A 6,000-nucleotide genomic window follows, 5' to 3' on the forward strand; every position below is an offset into this window, starting at 1 on the left:
GCAAACACAGCCAAGGCACACCGAAAGACAGCTGTTCACCAGCAGGACACTCACACGGGGAGGGGGGTGAAAAGAAAATCCAAGTGTCTGACACACCTTTCTGAACAGAAACAACTACAGCTAAAAACACACTCACTGTCTTTGGGTCCCTAGCATGGGTAACTTCTCTGCAGGCTCGTTGTCTAAAGACAACACAAGGCTTACAAGCTGAGACTGGAGGGTGCATTACACATGCTCCCCATAAACTGACAGAGTCCAGGAAGTAGAACTGAGAGGACAGTTCCATCCCAGCACTAACAAGCAGAGAGGGAGTGGCCAGGCTGCTAAATCTGACGGGTCAGAGCATCCTCAGCTAGGATGAGCCAGAGAGAAAATTCTACGTACTTTTTATTTCTTCAAAAACCAGTTACATTTAACTGGCAGGACACCATGGAGTGCTCCAGAGCTCAAGGCTGCGTCCATAAGCACCAACCTGAAACTTTGCTACCAAATTACCATCAGTGTCCATTTGAGTTGTATTTCTAGTAGCAACACCTGCCCAATGCACACCACCAGCTCACCTGTGGTGGTGGCTGCTAGTTCAGCTCCCAGAAGCTACCTAACGAGGCCCTGTAAGTAAGAACACAACCTGCCTCATTCCAGACACCATAAAATAGGACCTAACAATTTATGTCCTGACCACTTGGTTCACAGTAACACACTAGATGCTCATAGCAATCTATGGTACAGATATCATCACCATCATCATCATCATCATCACCATCATCACCACCATTTTTCAGAAACACAAGTAAATTAAGAGCTAGCTCCAAAGCCTAAAAGATGATGACTTAGGCAAAACCTGATATTTAGCAATACAGTTCTACTTCTCCCACTCAGAGTTTATAGCTTCTCTGTCAACTGTACAGGGACCCCAACTTCAGATCTGTTAATGCCATGCACTATGGAAGCCGGGGGTCCAGGGTGATGCAAAGTAGTAATTTGGCTGCAGTTTTGAAGTTTACTCTCTGCTAAGGGCTTAGACTTAGGAAACAACACTCAAATTATCCATGCTCTGGATATCAGCTGAGTCTCTCCTTTGACATATTTTTCTAAAATCTCATAAATCATCCATCCCACCACCTAAAATAATCTTTTCATTTTGCTGGCTCTTCAAGAGACACAGGGTTCAGGGTTCAAAGTTCAAGCAAGAGTCCTACTAACAGAAAGTCAGAAAACTGAAGGGATTGGGGGTGGTGACTGTTAAAAACCTCAGCCATGGACAGAGCAAGCCACGCTGTGAAGAGTCCTCTGCCATCTGGTCATGTCAACAAGTTTTGTAAGCGTTATTGTGAGAGTCACCTCCACAGTACAGAGGTACAAAGGCACAGGCCTTGAGGTAGGACTGAATGGTAAATAGTAGCCACACCTCCTGGCCAGTGAGATGGTTCAGTGGGTAAGGCCACCTGCTGCCAAGCCTCAGGGCTGGAGTGTGATGTCCAGAAACATGGCATGGAGGGAGAGAACCTATTCCCACAGGTCATCCTCTTACACACACACACACACACACACACACACACACACACACACACACACACACCATGGTACCTGTGTGCCCATACATGTAAACAGAGAGAAGAGAATACATTAAAACAAAAAAATGTAAAATTAGTAACCCAGCCTAAAAGTCTGACATTTTAAGGAATACCACTTTCCCAAGGGATTATCTAAATGCACAGTTTTAATAATTCTCAAAAGAGTATAAAAAAGGGGGGGGACCCATAGGCTCTCAAATGGTAAGAGAACACTGTCACTTTAAAAACTGCTATAAATATTACTCTCCAGTGTGTAAATTATCAAGCAAATATTCCTGCTATCCCTTCTGCTACTCTTCAGATCACACACATTCAACCACCCACCCACTAGTCTTACCTTCAAATTCAATAAGACGTTGTCAAATTTAACTGTATCATTTCTTATTTCGATCACTAACTTCAACAATGTAGCCAGAAATTACCACCATCTATTCTTTACAATATTAAAAACTACATATGAAGTGAAAATTAAATACTAAGAATATTTTGAAATAACCACAGCTCTCCGGAAGAGATCAGAAATTAAAAACAAACAAAATAAAAAACCCTGTTGCAATTTCGGAGTTAATGGTATTGGCAGTGGAAAGTGAATTGTGGATCCCTCAAGAGAAAACTAGATAAAATGCATATAACCACATTACTTAATACACAAGTAATGATGTCACTCACTCTGCTTCTTTAACTTTTGGGCTTTTATTTTTAAGTATTTTTAAAAGCGAAGTTTGGGTATTTTCACCGCAGATAAATCATCCTGTATACTACCTGACAGCTCCTAATATCTGAAAGATGCATGGTTGATAATCCCTAAATCTAAAGCAACAAAGTAACTGTTTTCCTACTACAAATGTTTTAAAGGAACTGACCATCCATAATAAAGAATGCATCATCATTCTTGGGCCCATAGAATGGCTGAGTGGGTAAAGGCACTTGCCACCAAGCTAGGTGACCCGAGTGTGATCGATCACCAGAGCGCACAGGATGGAAGGGGAGAATGGTAACTGCAAACTGTCCTCTGACCTCTGCCTAAATAGATGCAGAAAGCAAGAATAAATAAGTAAACGTAAAGAAAACTTACAGGGCAAAAAAAAAAAAAAAAAAAAAAAAAAAAAAAAAATTTCATTCTTTTGGTCAAAGGGAAGAAGCCAGCTCTCCTCCCGGTCATACATGTTTCCATTTCTAAACTTTGCACTAAGAACTGACTGGTATGGGTATGTGCTCATTTTTTTTTCAAGCAAAAATCCATAAAATCAAGAGAGTGAGACAGACACATTCTGTCTTCCCAGAGACCCCCTCACTCTAGGCTTGACCCAAGAGAACCTGCAGACTTCTTCCTTTACCACATCTCTGACCCTAGAAACTAGTTATGCAGGAAAACCTAAAAACCCTGAAAGGAAATCCCCTTTGTGGCCTCATCAAAAACAAACTTTTACAAAGAATAACTTAAGCATGTCTTCACCACTCAGCATCAACACTAAAAGCGAAACAATTACTTAAGGACACGAAGAGAAGGGAATGTTTCGTTCCAATACTGTTGAAAGCCTTCCTTCTATCTGAAATCTCTCCAGCACAAATTGTTTCTCCCGCAGTAGGCCACGAGGCTGCTGTTTAAACACCACCTCGGTGTTATACTTGGCCACGTCCTGAGCGTGCTCTCCCACGTCACCCACTGATTACCTGTATCAAAACACACAGCCCGCAGCGGGGGGGCCCCCCTCCGGCCTCCAGAAGCAACCCCTCGTGTGTGCAACTCAGCCTTTTATAGTGGAGGCATGTGATGAGCGTATCTGCACCAGCTGTTCCTAATTACCTCTCAGACTGGGGTGAATGACTCAGCAACACAAACTCTTTTAAAGAGTCACCCTACCTTGTTATCCAACCAACGTTGCGAACAAAGGGAAGCCACTTGACAGATCGGTCGGTTAAACAACAATACAAGAGGCGATCACGCCTCCAAAGCCACCCAACTCCAAGATGACTCACCAGGAGCCTTTCCCCCCCAGACTACCTTACGATGTCCAAAGCCAGAAGTGGCAAGCGCCTTCAAGCCCAGCCCAGAGCTTGCACCACACCACTACCGCCAGAGCAGGAAGAATAGGCCAACCCATACCCCTTCCCATTTCTCTGAACGTGTGTAGCGTTCAAAGGCTCGGCCACTAACAAATCTAGGGTGTCCATCCTTTAATCTTTCTGAACTGCCTTCCATGTAAACCCAGTGGGCTGAAAGGAGTGCTCAAAAACCTAAACAAAGACCCAGCAGGGGCATCCTCCACGGCGAGGAGTCACAACTGTATACAATTCTCCAAAAAGAGCAGCATCCTGCAAAAACAGCCTTTGTTCTTCCAAGCCTGTCGCTGGAGCTGGTTTTCCCACACGCGTTCTTTCAGAATTACTACGTCTGCCTTGACTCAGCCCATGCTGAACGTAGAGAGCTCACTACATAAAAGCCATCGGCGCAATTCCACCAAATGACACCAAAGTGCCGGAGAAGAACGAGAACGCGCTGGCCCTGGCGCTACCGGACACGGACACAAAGCTGGTGTCGTTATTATCACCGAGACCCACTTCTGCCCATGCAGTGAAGAGCCTAGATCACAAACGTGCGTAAAGCTACAACAAAGGGAAGCCCGGAGACCGCAGGGTGGTCCTGGCGTCCGGGCTGGCTCGGCCTGGCCCCCGCGCACGCAAGCGGAGCGGGACGCGGCCCGCGGAGCTCGGTGCAGGGCGGCGCCGGCTCGGCCGGTCCGGAGAGTCCGCGCAGCGCGTAAACAGCGCGCAGCCTGCCGCCCCCAACTCCCAGGCCCGCGCGGCCGCCCGCCGCCAGCCCGGTTGACCCCCGGGGAAGGACGGAAGGACGACAGCCCGCACCGACCGAGCCACTCACCGGAGCCGAGGCGCGGCGCGGCCCGACTGAAGGCTGCAAGCGGCGGTCAGGTGACTCACTCCCTCCGCGCGGCCGGCCGCCGTCCCCTCCCCTGCGCTCCGCTCCGCTCCACTCCGCCACCGCCGCCAGCGCCTCCCGGCGCTAAAACCCCGCCCCGCCCCAGACTCCGCCCCGTGGCCGAAACCCCGCCCCTTAGCTGAAACCTCGCCAGGCCCCCCCCCTGCCACGCCCCGTCCCAGGCCACGCCCTCCACTGGTAAGAGCCTCCCAGTTTCTCTCTCCTGGAGCCCGAAGTAAACTGTTGCGTTCTGGAGCTTGGAGCTGAGAGCCAGGCCTCCAGCCCTGTCTTCCTAAATCTGCCTTCCGTGGTAGGGTGATAAACCACCGAGGACCACCTCCTCCTCACCTGCTGAGGGAGGAAAAGAAAGGCTGACGCCTCCATACCCCCAAGGGTTGTTGCATTGCTCATGGAACATCCCACCACCACCCCACAACAGGTCAGATAAGGATCTTCGGCCCCACGCCCCCCAGAAACCGTGGAAGCTCGGTTCGGCCATGCTCCTGGGCTGCTTTCCAGTGGGGGTGAGAAAGCCTGGTGTTTGAACTTGCCGAAAGGAAAGGGGTGTGTCAAGAACTCTGGCGCTGGGCAGGACTTTTAGGAGCAGGTGTGAGAGGAGGAGGCTGCCGCCCATCTCAGTGATCACTAACTTCAAGTTGTGTCCGATGAGGCCTTTCCTTGAAAACCACAAGGCATGTGACCTGGGGTGTACTTTGCTCATTATAACCCACTAATACGAAGGATTCCTCCGATCAAATCCCTTTGCCCGTGCACGCCACACACACTGATTTGAGAGTTATCCCTGTGCCCTTCCTACTTGCCTGAGTAATCTGTACTCTTTTTCTTTTTCTTTTTGTTGTAGTTGTTCTTGTTTTCAAGACTGAGTTTCTCTGTGTAACCCTGGCTGTCCTGGAACTCACTCTGTAGATCGGGCAGGCTGGCCTCAAACTAGCAAATCCACCTGCCTCTGCGAGGTGCTTCGCTGGGAATAAAGAAAGACCTGCGCTTATCTGCTTGCTGTGGGCCGCTGCATTCACCAAGGAGCAAACACATTGTGCTCGACTTCACATCCGGAATATGCTACAAAGTGTCTGGCATCCCCATCCATGCTGTAGCTACCAGGAAACATGGACCCAGTTGCAAAGACTGGAGGTGTCAGCCCTCTCCCCTCACGCCCTGGTCATGCTGACATCCTCGGCTGCTTATTCGGCGGGCACTTATCCAGTTGTTCTTTAGATTTCATTATGTCCACAGCTGTTCAAAGCAGTGTCTTTCTGCGAGGCTGCATGCACACGTGGCAAAGCTTATTGGTCTGTAGAAAAAGTGGGCTGCTCTGGCCAACCTGATGAGACATGAAGGAATCGCCACCCCTAAGGCCTGTAGGGTAGGCCCTGAAACCTGTATCCCTGGAGGGCTTGTGGAAAGGAATCATATTGCTGGCTTCTGAGTTCAAGTGGGAAAGATGGAGAAAAAATGGGTGGCTAAAAC

At 48.8% G+C, this 6,000-nt stretch overlaps 1 protein-coding gene across 1 annotated transcript in view; it reads right to left on the reverse strand.

Moving 5' to 3' along the window:
* Bach1 (BTB domain and CNC homolog 1) overlaps window positions 1–4,575 on the reverse strand; it is a 37,367-nt gene extending 32,792 nt beyond the window's left edge. Inside the window, exon 1 of the mRNA XM_028875960.2 lies at window positions 4,456–4,575. The gene's annotated coding sequence lies outside the window, so the exon portion shown is untranslated. The remainder of the gene's footprint in view (window positions 1–4,455) is intronic.
* Window positions 4,576–6,000: the final 1,425 nt, after the last annotated feature.

Source organism: Peromyscus leucopus, chromosome 12 (genome assembly GCF_004664715.2).
Source record: "Peromyscus leucopus breed LL Stock chromosome 12, UCI_PerLeu_2.1, whole genome shotgun sequence".
Taxonomy (NCBI): domain Eukaryota; kingdom Metazoa; phylum Chordata; class Mammalia; order Rodentia; family Cricetidae; genus Peromyscus; species Peromyscus leucopus.